The sequence below is a fragment of the Lemur catta genome, chromosome 4 (genome assembly GCF_020740605.2).
Source record: "Lemur catta isolate mLemCat1 chromosome 4, mLemCat1.pri, whole genome shotgun sequence".
NCBI lineage: Eukaryota > Metazoa > Chordata > Mammalia > Primates > Lemuridae > Lemur > Lemur catta.
This window is the reverse complement of record NC_059131.1, coordinates 105,362,449-105,378,426: the sequence shown is the minus strand read 5'-3', so window position 1 is coordinate 105,378,426 and position 15,978 is coordinate 105,362,449.

Below are 15,978 nucleotides of genomic sequence, written 5' to 3'. Positions count from 1 at the left end.
GGATCAGTCAGAACAGTCACAAAGGTCTGCCTGTGTTCAAGAGACGGACCTACACTGCAGCTTTCATGACGGGGCAGTGGCAGAGCTCTGAACGAGCATGTGGGATGGGAAGTAGCGTCACAGCCGTCTCTGGCAAGTACGATGATGGTATCTTATCATTAATAAAAGGTCTTGATTTTAATGAAGTCTAATTTATCTTTTCTTTTGTGGTTAGTTCTTTCTGTGTGCTATTTAAGAAAGCTCTGCCTACCTTAAATTTACATTATTGTACTTAATCCATGTCACAATCCTGTAAGGTAGGGACTGTTGGTGTTATGACTCTCAGTTTTTATAGCAGAGCAAATTGGGGCACAGAGAGATGAAACATTCGCTCAAGGCCTGACTCCAAAGTCCATGTTTTTGTCTGTCATTTCATCCTGACTCTCTTGGAGTCCTAACGCTTAGGGTGAACCTCGATGCCTGTTGGACCTATTCTCACCAGACCCGGCAGCCCTGGGACCATGTCAGAGCCGATTCTCCCTCTGAAAGCCTGTTCGCCTGTCTGCATATTCCTCCTACTCCTCCACAACAAATACTCCACGAAAACAAACTCTTCCAAGTTTCTGGATGATCTTGTGAGCTGTCATAAAAAAGAAGGCAGACTTCTTATATACAGATGACTTAAATTATATATGAACTCAAAGAGGCTTTGCTTTGTTTTATACCTTTGCTGTTATTATTGTCGGCCTTTTGATTGTTTGTTTTTTTGGTCTCCACAGAGAAACACAGGATAAGGGAAAGGGAACTGCATGGTTCTAGTCTAAATGGCCCTAAAAGTGGGTTCTATTTTTAGTATTGAGTATAAATAGCCATTTAATATATAATTTGAAGCATAACAATTAACAGGACTGTAAGATGTGAGTATAAAACTACCTGTCCCAGTACTTCACCGATTGCCGTGGGGATAAAACGAGCTAATGGCCAGAAGTCAGCTCCAAGGGCAACGACTGCAATGCTCCTCTCTCTTTACTCAAAAACAGCAAGGCCCTGCCAAGAGGCAGGTCAGCAGACAGCGCGGAGAACAGAGCGGTTCGCTAGCCAGAGCAGAGTTTAGGAAAACTTTGTGGTCCAAAAAATGTCATCATACATAAACACCTATATTTTTATCTAAATTGCGTTACCAAGCATTTGGAAGCCTGTCAGCTTTTGGCAGTTGTTCCTTCCCTCACATGAACTACTAGGTAATTTAAGTTAAATGACTCATTAGAGAAGGGAAGAGCCAGCTCAGGATGGTGCTAGTTCATTTTTGCAGGTTTCCCGCTAACAGAGGTTAAGAGGTAAGGAGTAGAATGGGGTTTTACAAGATGATTGCCCTTTGCCAGTTCAGGACAGTTTCAGTACTGAATTAGTTATGGCATGTGACAAGGCAAATAAGTTCTTCTGGTTTCTTGCTTTACTTAAAGTGACAACATAATCAAATTATTGTATTTGCTCTCTAGTTGCTAAGTGGCAAACTTGGAAAGATCCTGACATCAAAAGAAAATATAAGCTCTAATTAAGGCCAAATTGTAAAGTGACTAATATTTATTGAGCTACCTGAACTATGTGCCAGGTGATTTGGTTTTTTATACAGTATTAGCCCATTCAGTTCCTGTGACAACTTTGTGCACTAGATACAACCATTTTCCTTATTCTACAGATGTGGAAAGTGAGGGGCAGGGAGATGTGGGGATCCAGAATTCCAGCCAATGGAGTTGGATGCCAGAGACTGTCCTTGGAATCTTATGTTATGCCATCTCTCTATAAAATATAGGATTAAATGCTAAGACTGATATTAACAAGTCATTCTAGAGACAGCTTACTTACAGCTGACAGCCTGAAGCAAGAAAAAACCCTCAGGTTCTAGAGCTGGGAGGATGAATGGTTCTTAGTGTCAGAGAGGAAGAGTTGGAGACCCAGGTCACTTCTGCAAAGAGGGAGGAGTCAGCTCCAAATCTCATCCAATCCACAAGCTGCCCTCTCCCTCCCCTAAGGCAAGGTAGGTGTAATAACTTGCCTCTTGCTGCCACTGCAAGAGCAAAGGTAGTAAAACGACTGTAGGAAACATGGTAGTTGTGCAAGTATTTCAGAGAGAGTTCACTGAAGGAAAACAACTCCTTTGGGAATTCTGCTCAGAAGCTGCTGATGGAGAGAAATTCTATATAATAACATTAAAAGCCAGATATGAGGGTGTTATCACCCCAAGGCTAACAAGCTGGCACCTGAATTGCAATGGAACCCAAAAAGGGATTAGGAAATGGTGTGCACCAAGGTGCTTAAAGGGGAATGATGAGCCCTCAACCACATCGGGAGAAAGGTTTCTTTTTTATTTATTTATTTTTTCTCTTTTCTTTTTTCTTTTTTTGGTGGCAGCACTCGGTCCCCACCGTGAGTTTGGCCGGTGGACCCCTGCCTCCTAAAAGGTTTCTTCCATTCCACGGTGTGGAAAACCTGGAATGAGCATCAGCACTGGACAGGATATTCGTTATGGAGAAATTCATGTAGCTCCATTCATATCCCCTTGGAGCACTTATTCCTATAGACTCTCAACTGCCAGAACATGTAGCTCTTTGCCTAAGCCCTGAAGGCTTCCGTGGACATTCAGAGGTGCTGGAGAATTCACTACCAACACCTCCACCTCCACCACCACCCTACCAGCCCACCTACGCACCGTCCCGTGGCCTCCAGCCAGTGGCCTGTGGGAGATGGTGGGTACGTAGCCCGGCTCCCTCACCTCTCTGCAGGCAGCTCAGGTGTGCTCTGCTCTGTGACCACAGTCTCAGCAAGATTTGGCTCTAGTTAGACACAGTAGGAACTTGCTAGAAAATACTTCATTTATTGTTTTCCTTTCTCACTTAGAAAGTGATTAACAAATATCAATTCATTTCCTCCTTTTTTTGATTAATCTCCTTCTTTAAAAATTTAGGTGTTTGAAAGACACTATTGTCACATTATTATATTCAACCAAATACATAAAAAGAAGTGTAAAAATACTTAGAAAGTTTATTGTTTGGAAAAGACAAGAGGTGTGTAAAAAACTGAATGTTGATATGTTAGATTACTAATGAGGCAAAACCAGAGGAGCAAAGAGCATCACACTCTTAAATGAGGAGAGAGTCATGTCTAATACATTTAGAAAACAATTAATGAGGATTGAAAAACAACTGTGCTTTGCAATTATGAAGACACTAAAAAAATCTGCAAACTGTTACATAGAAACATCTTATAGTTGAGGTTGCTGCAAATTTCTCAGGATTCTCAGTCAACTAATTGGAAGAGTGATATAAAGAAGAAAGATATGGAAGTGGAATGTTAGAAGCATTCTCTTTAAAATCAGAATCAAAATAAAGATGCCACTATCACCATTTTTAATCCATTCAATATTGCACTAGAGACTATAGCCAGAGCAGTAAGACAAAACGAGATAAGCTATAAGAATTGGAAAGGAAAACATAAAACTATAATTAGTTGCAGATAATATGATTGTTCTTATAGAAACACAAAGAAAAAACTATTTTTATACATTAGCAACAGTTTCAAAAATACATTTTTTAATTTTTAAAATTTTTATTTATTGATTGATTGATTTTGAGATGGAGTCTCCTGCTCTGTCACCTGGGCTAGAGTGCCGTGGCATCAGCCTAGCTCACAGCAACCTCAAACTCCTGGGCTCAAGCGATCCTCCTGCCTCAGCCTCCCGAGTACCTGGGACTACAGGCATGTGCCATCACACTTGGCTAATTTTTCTATTTTTAGTAGAGACGGGGGTCTCGCTCTTGCTCAGGCGGTCTCAAACTCCTGACCTCAAGCAATCCTCTTGCCTTGGCCTCCCAGAGTGCTAGGATTACAGGCATGACCCACCACCTCCTGTCTAAAAATACATTTTTAAAAAGGATTTGCAATAGCCACAGGAAGAAAATTAAGGAACCTATGAATAAGTCTAATAAAATTGATCAAGGCCTTTACAGGGAAAAAACTATAAAGACTGAAAAAAATATAAAAGAAGGCCTAAGTAAATGTAGAGATCTATAATGTTCATGGAAAGGAAAATATAATATCATGAACATGTCAGATTTCCCCACATTTTGTCTATATAAAATTCCAGTTCCAATAGGCTTTTCATGGACATTGATAACCTGATCCTAAAACCTAAATGAAAAAACAAATTTCCACAAATAGTCAAGTTACTTAGGAAAAAGAACTGAAAGTGCAGAAAATTGCCATAATAGATATGAAAACTTAATATAATGCTACAATTACATCATGTAGAAATACATACCAATGTAGTCAAATAATAAAGAAAATTACCACAAAATTCAGTATGGTGACTACATGGGGGGAAGATAGAGGGACTTCAAAAGTTTTGGTAGCACTCTGTTTCTTCAGCTGTGTTAGTCGATACACATATATTCATTTTATTATCCTTTAAATCTTGTATGCTATACATTCATTCTGAGGACCCATTCTTTTGAAATACTAAAAAAAGTGAGGAGCGAGAGGGAAGCTGGCCTGTGTCGCTGTGTCCCAGCACTGCTGGCAGGTTTGCAGAGCAGATGGGGGCGGCTTGACAGCACTCTGTTTCTTTGGTGTCCTCACCAGGGAAAGATAACAGGCATGTGCTTTTATTCCCGCTGGATTTTTTCCCCTCAACATCAACAGTTTCCAAAATACTTCATTTTGTCATTTTAAGCACGAGACCTTTTGTCGTTGACTCCTTATGATGCTTTCTGAGCACACGAGCAACGTGCTGCTTCTTGCGCTAACACTGATGTGGAGAAGTGGATCACTGTCCATCATCTGGGAGGATGCACGTAATGAGACAGTGTGTACCAAACACAGGAGAGCTTCCATGGTCCAAGTGCCCCAGTTACTTCCTGATATAGGAGAGTCCGGCTTTTTCAGAGACGAGGGTTGATCTTAACTTATAATCAATCTGTTGGTATCTGCCATAAGCCTTGAACTGTGCTTTATGACTAGGGTACAACAGCACACAAATGCATACCCAAGAGAACTGAAAACATGTCCACACAAAAACTTGTACACAAATGTTCATAGAAACACCATTCATAATAGCTATTAGGTTATTAAGTAAGAAATGTCCAATTTCCTTAGGTACTAAGTTTGACAGTTGATATCTCTGACATTTCACTTTGATACTTCTTGTTTTATTTTTATTGTGAAGGTACATCCTCAGTCTTTCAAACACACATTTTGGCTTGTGATTATCTTTCAAAATTTGTTTTCGAGCAGTTTTTGTGAAACCATGGATAAGTCAAAAATTCATGTTATTTTTGAATATGAGTTCTGTCATGGAACCAATGCAGACACCTCAAATTATCAAGGAAGTGTTTAGGAAGGATGTGGCTAATGAATGCACAGTATGTCAATGGTTTGAGAAGTTCCATTCTGGTGAGTTTAATCTTGAAAAAGAGCCACGTGGGCGACCTGAGACCAAGGTGGATAATGATGAGCTGAAAGCTGTAGTGGAAGGGAATCCACCTCAACCTATGTTTGAATTAGCAGCAAGATTTGATGTTACTATTCCAACAACATTGGACCATTTGGAACGAATCAGCAAGGTAAAGAAGCTGGATAGATGGGTACTACATGAATTAAACAAGCGTCAGAAGAGAAATTATCTTGAAGCTTACCTTTCTTTGCTGTCACAACATAAAGATGAAACATTTCTACACCATATTGTTACATGTGATAAAAAATAGATTCTTTTTAACAATTGCAAGCACTCAGCACAATGGTTGGACAAAGATGAAGCGCTGAAACACAGTCCCAAAACAAATATTCATCCAAAAAAGCTAATGGTGTCTGTTTGGTGGTCAGCGCTGGTATTATCCACTACAGCTTCATGAAACCTGGTCAGTCGCTTACAGTGGGTACCTACTGCAAACCCTTGGATGAAATGATGAGGATGCAGCCGAGATTGGTCAATAGAGACAGGCCAGTCCTCTTGCAAGCCAACGCTTGACCACATGTCTCACAAACAACACTGCTCAAACTACAGAAGCTGGGCTTAGAAACTCTCTGTCATCCACCGTGTTCACCAGACCTTGCACCAACTGACTACCACTTCTTCCAGGCTTTGGACCACTTCTTACAAGGAAAAATATTCAGTTCTCAACAAGCTGTGGAAAATGCCTTTCTCAATTTCACTGCCATTTGCTCTCTAGACTTCTTCGCTGTTGGCATAAACAAGCTACCGTTAAGATAGCAGAACTGTGTTGATAGTTTAGGCGAATACTTTGATTAATTGTACTGCTTCTTGTTTGAGATATGATAAACTGCACTGTTGATTCAAAATCAAACATTTCATATTTAATTACCTAGTATAAAAAATGGAAACAACAAAGCACCACATGTACTCACCATCAAACTGGTTTTAACTGATCAATGCTTAAGTGCACATATAGTAGTAACGTTCACCAGGTGTCAGGCAGGTGGGAGGGGAGAAGAGGGGATGGGTATATATACCCACCTAATGGGTGCAGTGTGCACTGTCTGGGGGATGGACACACTTGAAGCTCTGACTCGAGTGGGGCCAGGGCAATATACATAACTTCAACATTTGTACCCCCATAATAAGCTGAAATAAAAAAAATAAAAATAAATTAAAAAATGGAAACAACACAAATATCATCAACGGATGAATGGACAGATGAAAAGTGGCATGTCCATTCAATCATAAAAACACATAAAGTGCTGATACGTGCTACAGCATGGATGAACGTTGACAACATTATGCAAAGTGAAAGGAGCCAGGCACAAAAGGCCCCATGTCGTATGATTCCATTTATATGGAAGGAACGTCCACAATAAGCAAACTGATAGCAACAGAAAGTAGATTAGGGATTGCCAGGTGCCGAGGGGTGGGAGATGATAGGAATAGATGCTAACAAGTGACAAGTTTCTTTTTGGGGTGATGAAAACGTTCCAGAATTAGGTAGTAGTGATTTTTGCACAGCTTTGTGAATATACTAAAAAATGCCAAGTTGTATACTCTAAAAGGGTGAATTTTATGGTATGCAAATTATTGCTAAAAGAAAAAAACTAATCTATTCAGTTAACAGTCAGGTTAGTGGTTACTGACATGGTAGGGACAAGTGACTGGAAGAGGGCAGGAAGGGACTTTGGGGGTGCTGATCCCCTTCTGTTTCTTGATCTGAGTGTTGGTTACATGGCTGCGTTCATTCTGAGTTGGAGCTGTGACCTGGCTATACAGTTCTGGATATAAACTGTTACGGGTTAAACTGAGTTGAACATATCAAAAAAATATGCTGGAGTCCTAATCCCTAGTGCCTCAGAATGTGACCTCATTTAGAAATAGGGCCATTGTAATATAATTGATTAAGATGAGATCAAATGGAGTAGGGTGGACCCTTAATCCAATATGACCGGATGTCCTTACAGAAAGAGGAGAAGAGATGCAGTCTCCCAGACACAGAGACGCACGGGCAATGCAGTCATGTGAAGACGGAGGCAGAGCGGAGTTTTGCTGCCCCGAGCCAAGGAACACCCCGAGCCAAGGCCTGGGAGAGGTAAGGAAGGATTCTCTCCTGGAGGCTTCAGGGTGACAGTGACCCTGCCAAACCCATTTCAGACTTCTGCCCTCCAAAACTGTGAGATAATTAGTTTCTTTTGTTTTAAGCAGCCCAGGTTGTGGTATTTTGGTACAGCAACTCTAGAAAACTAATACGGATTTTGGTACCAGGAAGTGGGATGCACCTGTAACAAATACATAAAAATGTGGAAGTGGGCCGGGTGCGGTGGCTCACGCCTGTAATCCTAGCACTCCAGGAGGCTGAGGTGGGTGGATCACTCGAGGTCAGGAGTTTGAGACCAGCCTGAGCAAGAGCGAGACTCTGTCTCTACTAAAAATAGAAAGAAATTATCTGGCCAACTAAAAATCTATATAGAAAAAATTAGCCGGGCATAGTGGCACATGCCTGTAGTCCCAGCTACTGGGGAGGCTGAGGCAGTAGGATCGCTTAAGCCCAGGAGTTTGAGGTTGCTGTGAGCTAGGCTGACGCCAGGGCACTCACTCTAGCCCAGGCAACAGAGCGAGACTCTGTCTCAAAAAAAAAAAAAAAAAAAAAAATGTGGAAGTGGCTTTAGAATTGGCTAATCAACACCCAGGCCGTGCTTACCTATCTCTATACGGATAAACCAGCCTAAATGAAATCATAGAAATTTTGTAAATAAGCCCTAATCTCACACACTGTGCATTTTAGATATATTTCAAAAGACATACACATATATAACCAGATTTATATAAAGACAATTGAAATAAATTCATGTATAAGTATGAGGGCACTTCAAAAAGTTCATGAAAAAATGGAATTAAAAGGGGTTTCCCCACAGCAGCATTTAAGTCTACTATTTTGTTCCTTCATGGCCAGGACCAAACTGCTTATCACTTCCAACAGTCCTCAACCATAAGAGAGGGAATAAAAAACCAACTACACTAAGTGTGCAAATGTCACTTCTGAATATAAAGCTTTGTTAGGAAAATTGGAGCTAATCTTTTTGTTATGTTTCTGACTCAAATTATGTTAAGGTTCATTAGAGAAAAAGGCATCATTCATTTGTTCTTTATGCTTAAATTGTCATTTAAAATCACACGGCTTATCACAGGACTGTTGAATTTATTCACATCACAACCGGGAAGTCTAAGACTCTGACACATTAATTGAACATGTAATGAGTGCACAGCACTGAGTTCGATACCAAATACAATGACACATACAACCAGCTTCAGTGTTTGTAACCTTATGCTGTTTTTCCAAAAAATAGGCTGATACGATACAGAGAAAATCCTATTTTCTATCCCCTGAGAGAGAGAATACAGGAGAGAGGGTCTGGTCAGGAACTTGCTCGTTATTTTGGTCCCTGCTACAGTACTGATTATGACCTGACCCTTTGAAAGCTGTGGGTGCTTTCCCAGGGCGGCTGCGACCCCTGGCTGGGCTAGAGTTTCCGCACTGCGCTGGTGTTGCTCAGAGGTTACACGTAGCTCTGAATTCGTGTGTACACACCAGGCTCATGAGGTGTGAGTCTTGGCCTTTCTCCACTGACCCTCCGAGAACTAGCTTTCCTGGCCACCCCCCCACGAGCCCTCCTGCGGAGGCTGCCTTACCCCATTGTGTTTGCTGCTGTTGCTGCTCTAACACATTACCACACATTTGGCGTCTTAACACAAATTCATTATCTTGTAGTTCTGCAGGACAGAAGTCTAAAATGAGTCTCCCTGGGCTACAATCAAAGCACGACCAGGGCTCCTTTCCTTTCTGGCGGCTCTAGGAGACAGTCTGGGTTCCACCTACCTTCCGCGGCCCCCGCACCCGCCCTCTGGCCCCGCAGCTCTCGGCGTCTTTCACAGCCACATATTTTTTCTTTTTTCTTTTCCTAGCATGAAACGAAGTTCCCTGAGGAAGGGCAGCAGAGTGTACCGAGCCAGAGCAAGACACTGGTTTGCAGAGCAAGGGCAGCGTGCATTTGCCACCAACAAGGAATGGGCCCCTTGTGACAAGAGAATATAGTCGCATGCTCTTTTGACTGACTTTGCTGTCCTGCCTCCCTCTTCCACTCCTAAGGGCCTTTCCGATTACGTTGGGCCTACCCGGATATTCCAGCATAATCTCCCTATCTTAGGGCTGGTTGATTAGCAACTTTAATTTCATCTACCAATCAATTCTCCTTTGCCATGTTCCTTAACACATTCACAGGTTCCCGAGATTGGGACGTGGACATCTTTGGGCCACTCCTTTACCTACCACACCCACCCAGACTCTCTTTCCTCAGGGTCGTCTCCTCTTTGAAGGCCAGCCCGTAGATCTGTGGAGCAAAGAACGCGTTTCCCGTGGTGCAAGCATGGAAGGGGTCTTAGGTCCTCTCCAGGTGGCCCGAAGGGACAAGCAGCCCGGGGGGAAGATGCTGGAGGCACCACTGGGTGCCTGCAGCCTGCAGAAGAAGTGAAGAGACAGCCAGAGTGGATGTTCTTCCTCCTGAAAGAGATAGAGGGAGATGCCAGGGGGAGAGGCAGTGGGGGCGGGGGCAGGGGAAGGTATCTAGAGGCGTCTCCAAAAAGGCCATGAGAATTCTCAGGAGAGAATAGTCGGCATCAACACATTGCAATACCATTCAGCTCTGGTGAGAGTACCAAAGGATTAATACTTGCCCTTTCTCCTCTTTCCCTCCATAGCCCAAGCCTGCAAAGGCCAAAACACACACACACACACACACAAACAAACCAAAAATGTCAACTAGGCAACAAAATGGGAAATAGGCAGCAGAAGGACCTGGCAAGACAGGAGAGAAAAAGATCCAGTTCCTGGGAGTCGACTCCGGATGGAGATTTGTGTGCAGGGGGTCATCTTGGGAGGGTGTGGGGGATGGGGTTGGGCGGAGGAAGGCGGAGAACTGGGAGGCAGCCACAGGGGAGGCCTCAGCCTTCCCCTGGGGGCGTCCTGGAGCTGGGTGGCTCCTCCCAGGCTGGGTCCGTGGAAGAGGGTGCTCTCCACCTCCCCAGCCCACGCCAACCAGCCTTGGGACGAGGGCCGCCCGAGGGGAGGAGGCATGACCTTGGCTGAGGCACTTCTTTGCTAAGGGAGATTTCCAGAAAACCGCGCAGCTGAGAACCTTCAGGACCAATGGCCCAGCAGCTGGAGGGTAATCCCCGTGGATGGGGCATGACAGCATCACTGCACTGAGGCACCGCTGTCCTGGTGCGGGCCGAGCAGGAGGGGGCAGCTGTTAACCCTCGAAGAGGACTGCGCTTTTAATTAGTGTCCAGAGCAGCTTTATTGCCTTAAAGGTACCAGGAAAATTAAGGGACTTGCTCTAAATTTCATTCATGGGCAAGGAAAGAAATATTCCCACCTAATAAATTTACAGGACTGTGTAGCTAGATAGCTAGTTAGATAAAGTTACTTACATTCCCAAACCTTGGTTGTGACTGACTGCAGCAGTTTCCAGAGAGGCAGCATCTGGGAAGATCACCTTTGCACAGGAAAACTCTGCAGTGGCTGTGATTATGCAAAGGCAGGCCCTAGACCAGGGGTTCTACACTGTGTGTGTGTGTGTGTGTGTGTGTGTGTGTGTGTGTGTATGTGTGCCCGTGCGCCTTGGATCCCTTTGACAATTGGTGTAGCCTGAACCTGCTACCAGAATGATGTTTTCCTATGCATAAAATAAAATATGTGGTGTTATAAAGAAAACCAATCATATTTAAATATTGTCACTTAACCATTTTAAAAATTGTGATAGAGTGATATATGTGCCTCTTTACACATTAAATAATAAGGTTTAATAGTAAAATTTTACTATGCAATGCATATTTTAAAATATCAAAGTAATTTTAAAATAATGATAGGCACAAGCAAGATTGTGAGGTATGTGTGTGATTAGAATGTACTATGAAATGTCTGAGATTTCTGCTGGTGCCAGTGTCACAGATACTGCTATTACTATAGCTTGTTGCCTACATTCATAATTAAAGAAAATGCCAAATTTCATTTTGAGGTTATTGAAAATAAAGATGTGATTTTTTTTCCCATCCAAGTCTGTAACCTCCCTGAATTCTTTTACTTGTAGTCTCTTTGGGGATCCATGGACTCCAGGTTAGAACCCTTGCAATCTGGAATAGGGTTAGCTGATCCTCTACATCATAATAAAGTAGTGAGAGTTATCAGTGTTTTGGGGGGAAAGGTAGGCTGATAGTAGGGCATAGTGAAGGCCTCGGACTTCTCGGAGAGGGGGGAGAGGGCAGGACTAAAGTGAACAGGTGAGTTGAGACCAGGGATCTATAGATGACATTGGCAAAACCTTCAGGAAGAGCCTGCTACACATGGTACCTTTGAGTCCATGTGTTGTAGGGGGAAAAGTAGGCAATGCACGTGTTCAGGGAGGGGCAACAAAGAGAAGTGCAGCTGCCCACACGAGGCCGGTGTGGCCACCCCAGAACTATACCCAGAGAGCAGGCAGGAGCCAGTTGGCCATGAATAGGCAGCTGGCAGTGTGGGCTGAGTCTTCACTGCAGAGGGACAAGACTTCTTCAACCCAGATGTGTTAGAGGCAAGTGACTGCTGCCCGAGGGAGAAGCTGGACCCATCTGCATGGATAGGAACTACCCAGAGGCTCACAGCTGAGGTTACATTTAGTCTAAAGAAGTGAACGTGACCCTGCAGGCAACCAACTGCTGGGGACTGGGAGGAGGTTGAGCAGGGGAGCGTGTGCTGTATTGGGATCTGAGAAGGAGCACTCTGGCATTGGCTGTGGGATAAGACGGGACAACCACAGGCTGGAGACAGACTCTGGTGCAACCGGACGACCCATCTCCCTCCATGCTGGTGTGTGGTCACAGAAGAGAAGATCAATTAGAATCTTAGCATCAAAAATTCCTCCTTTAGGTTGGTCACGATGACTCATGCCTGTAATCCTAGCACTTTGGGAGGCTGAGGCAGGAGGATCAGTTGAGGTCAGTAGTTCAAGGCCAGCCTGAGCAAGAGCGAGACCTTGTCTCTACTAAAAATAGAAAAATTAGCCGGATGTGTGGCGCGAGCCTGCAGTCTCAGCTACTCTGGAGGCTGAGGCAGGAGGATCGCTTGTGCCCAGGAGTTTGAAGTTGAAGTGAGCTACGATGACACCACTGCACTCTACCCAGGGTGACAAAGCGAGACTCTGTCTCAAAAAAGTTCCTCAAGTTCCTCCTTCAGTCTCACGGTGGGGAGTTGGGAGCAGGGTTGGCTGTGGGGAGGGGCGGGCTATGTCCACCATATTCCCGTTCCCTTTTGGCCAAGCATGTTTCTGGAAATGGAGTTATACACAATTGCGGAGCCCCAGGCCAGAACCCTAAAGCTCTATTTAGTCCACAGCATACCTGAAATACCGTAAGTTTGTGTTGTTCTGTCTTCATTGTGTCTGCAGACACAGAGAGGACACGGGGGCATTACAGGAGGCAAAGGGCCCGGGGCTGCTGCCCGCGGAAGGGTGAACCAGGTGTGATGAGCGTGACCCTCAGGGCAAACGCAGAGGGCAGGAGTCTAGGACCCTTCAGCTGCCACTTCAGAAAGGACGCAGGGACTAGAGCCCAGGCCATGTGGTAGTCAGTGGCCTCACGTGGCTGTCACATGAATCGTGACTAGTCCAAAATGAGGTGTGCTATAAATGTAAACGACTCACCAGATTTTGAAGACATAGTATGGTTTAAAAAATGTTAACTATATCATTAGTAATTTTTAAATTTTGATTATATGTTTAGATGATAACATTTTGGATATATGGTGTTAAATGAAATCTATTATTAGAACTAATTTCACCCTTATATTTTTTAATGTGGCTACTAAAAATTTTAAACTACTTACTGATTGGCATTCTATTTCTATTTATAGAAATAACCTGTAGTTATTTCACACAGTTTGAACTAACTCACATCATTAACTCATGTGACTCCTGTGGTTATAGCCGGGCTTAGATGCGCAAACGCTTTGTAAGGTTCTGCAATCTTTGTAACTGCCTCGCGTTCCTCTTTGGCTTATCTTCTCTCTGCTTCCATGTAGCTATTTCATAAAAACTCTTAGCATAAAAACGGCCCGCACATGCTGTTCTCCCGAATGTCATGAATGTCACAGAGGTGGGAGCTCTGGGAACAGCAGTGCTGGTCCACACTAAACCCAGGGTGAGGTGGAAAGATTGTCCGCCGTAAAGGGACGTAGCCTTCTTCCCACTGTCCTGATCTCACACCTCGTAGACCACCAGACCCTTCCAATTCTCTCAGCAGATCAGCCCTGTTGTGGTCTAACCAGCCTCCCCCGAAGTCCATCATCTGAACGCTTTATGCTTCAGAAGTGCTAAATCCCTTGAAAAGTCTCTAAAATACCAGGCTCCTTCCTGGAAAAACCCTAACCCTGGTTCTATCTCCTACACTACCTTCTCCTTTTCTACCCTTTACCACTCTTTCTTTCTGGGCTGCTGGGCACATGGACAGATCATCATTCAATCGTGCAGATTGGCCCATGAAAAATTCATGGGCTGCAGTCCCAGCTATACCCTCGGTGACGCACGGCAGTGCACACACTGAGCAGCTGTCCCATTCCTTTCAGTAATCGTCCAAACCTTTACCACTCTTAGGAGCCTTGAGAATTAGCAAAAAGTGCCCCTCCCACCAGCTAGTTTATTCTGACATTACGGCTCCAACTGGACCAGTCTGCCCTGGGGACAGGGGACAGCAGGGGGTTCCAGAGCCCCGGTGGGGGGTGTCCCTGGCTGCACACACATTGTGTGCCCACGTTCTCACAACACCACCCCACAGCTCCGGGTCTGCGCAGTGTCAGCAGCCTGCACATTCAGTGCTATCTCTGCAGCGCTGCCCATGGGGACAGAGAAGCAGGGCTGGAGTCTGGTAGACGTGAGTCAACCTCTGAGGGCAGGAGAAGCAACCTCATGGGACGACTGGAGCATGATTGACATAGGACACAGTCATGCGTGTGTGTGATCAGAGTGTGCCAGTGACAGCGCACATGTGAATTCTTCTGCCAAGTGTGTGCGTAGCCTATGTGTGCTGTGGCTTATATGCAGGAGGGGCCTCTTTTCTGCTTTTCCAAGACTTGACCAGGAGGCCAAAGACATTGTGAAGACACTCTGGGATAGGTTAATGCATGCAGCCGCTCACTAACGGGTTAACTCTTGACCGTGTGCATCTCGACAGGACCTGGATGCTTTTGTGTCACTCCAGGGATGGGTGGTCATCTGGGGGAACTGGCCAGCTTGCTGGGTCCTGCACACAGTGCGAGTCAGTTTCTCTTACTCTAACAACAGGATTCAGGAAGGGGAAGCAGAGAGCTTCTGCAACAGGCACCTGACACCTGACTAGGGAGTAACTGTTGTAAATTATGTGCCAGCCTGCTCTCCTTGGCTGTAAAACTTCCCTAATACCCCAGAAGCAGTGTGGGTTGCTATTTGAGATTAGGGGCCACAAATGTTGACTGTAATGAGCTCCAGTTGCTGATATTTAGCATTCTTTCTTGGGCCTGGAACGCAGATGTTAGAGGGGATGCAACCCTGCAGGTCTCTCCAGTGGCTGACAGTCTGGGGGCCATCTCCCATCACATCTGCAACCGGTTCTCCTGAGCCCCAGGGCTAGCTGCACACACAGCTGCACCCGGGAACAATGATGAACATGAAGTCTGGAAGGCAAATTTCGGCTGTCAGATAGCACCAGAAGTGTGTAGCTGCAGCTTCTCAGCCTGCCAGCTCAGACCCAATTTCTACTCCTCACTGTAGTTAAGAGTGTTTAATATGGTCATTAGAGATCCCTACGGCACTTGGCTTCCTTCTCGCCCTCTCTTCTTCCTTCCTTTCTTTTCTTCCCTTTCCTTTCCTTCCTTCCTTCCTTCCTTCCTTCCTTCCTTCCTTCCTTCCTTCCTTCCTTCCTTCCTTCCTTCCTCACTCATTCTGGAACCTGATTTTTTTTTCTTTTTCCTTATTTTTAGAAGAAAGACAACTCAACTTCCCTGGCAAGGTGCCCAGTTTGGGCATTGTATTTTGCTAACCTGCATTCATCCTGTGGCATCTGCCTGCCACACTTTTCATTCATGAGAGCAATAGGAGAATTAATTGGTGGGTGCTGAAGGAGTGGCAGGTACTTGCCAGTGGGGAGGCACTATCCCAGGCTCCCATCCTCCCCCTCTGAGGGGGCATGGGGGAAGTCTGGCTCTCTGGCAATTTCTTTATTTAATTTTTTTTCTTTTCCTTTTTTTTTCTTCCTGCTGCTCCATGGGTTGGAACTGGCAATTTCTTGAATAAACTATTTGCCATATTAATATATATATATATTAGTGCCCTTGTGCAGTATACAACCCAGACATCTGTACTGTGGGCCCTGACTATAGTTTCCTCAAAACGCTTGCACCATTCCCATCCATTCCATTGTCAGAGGATGGCTGCCTTAGT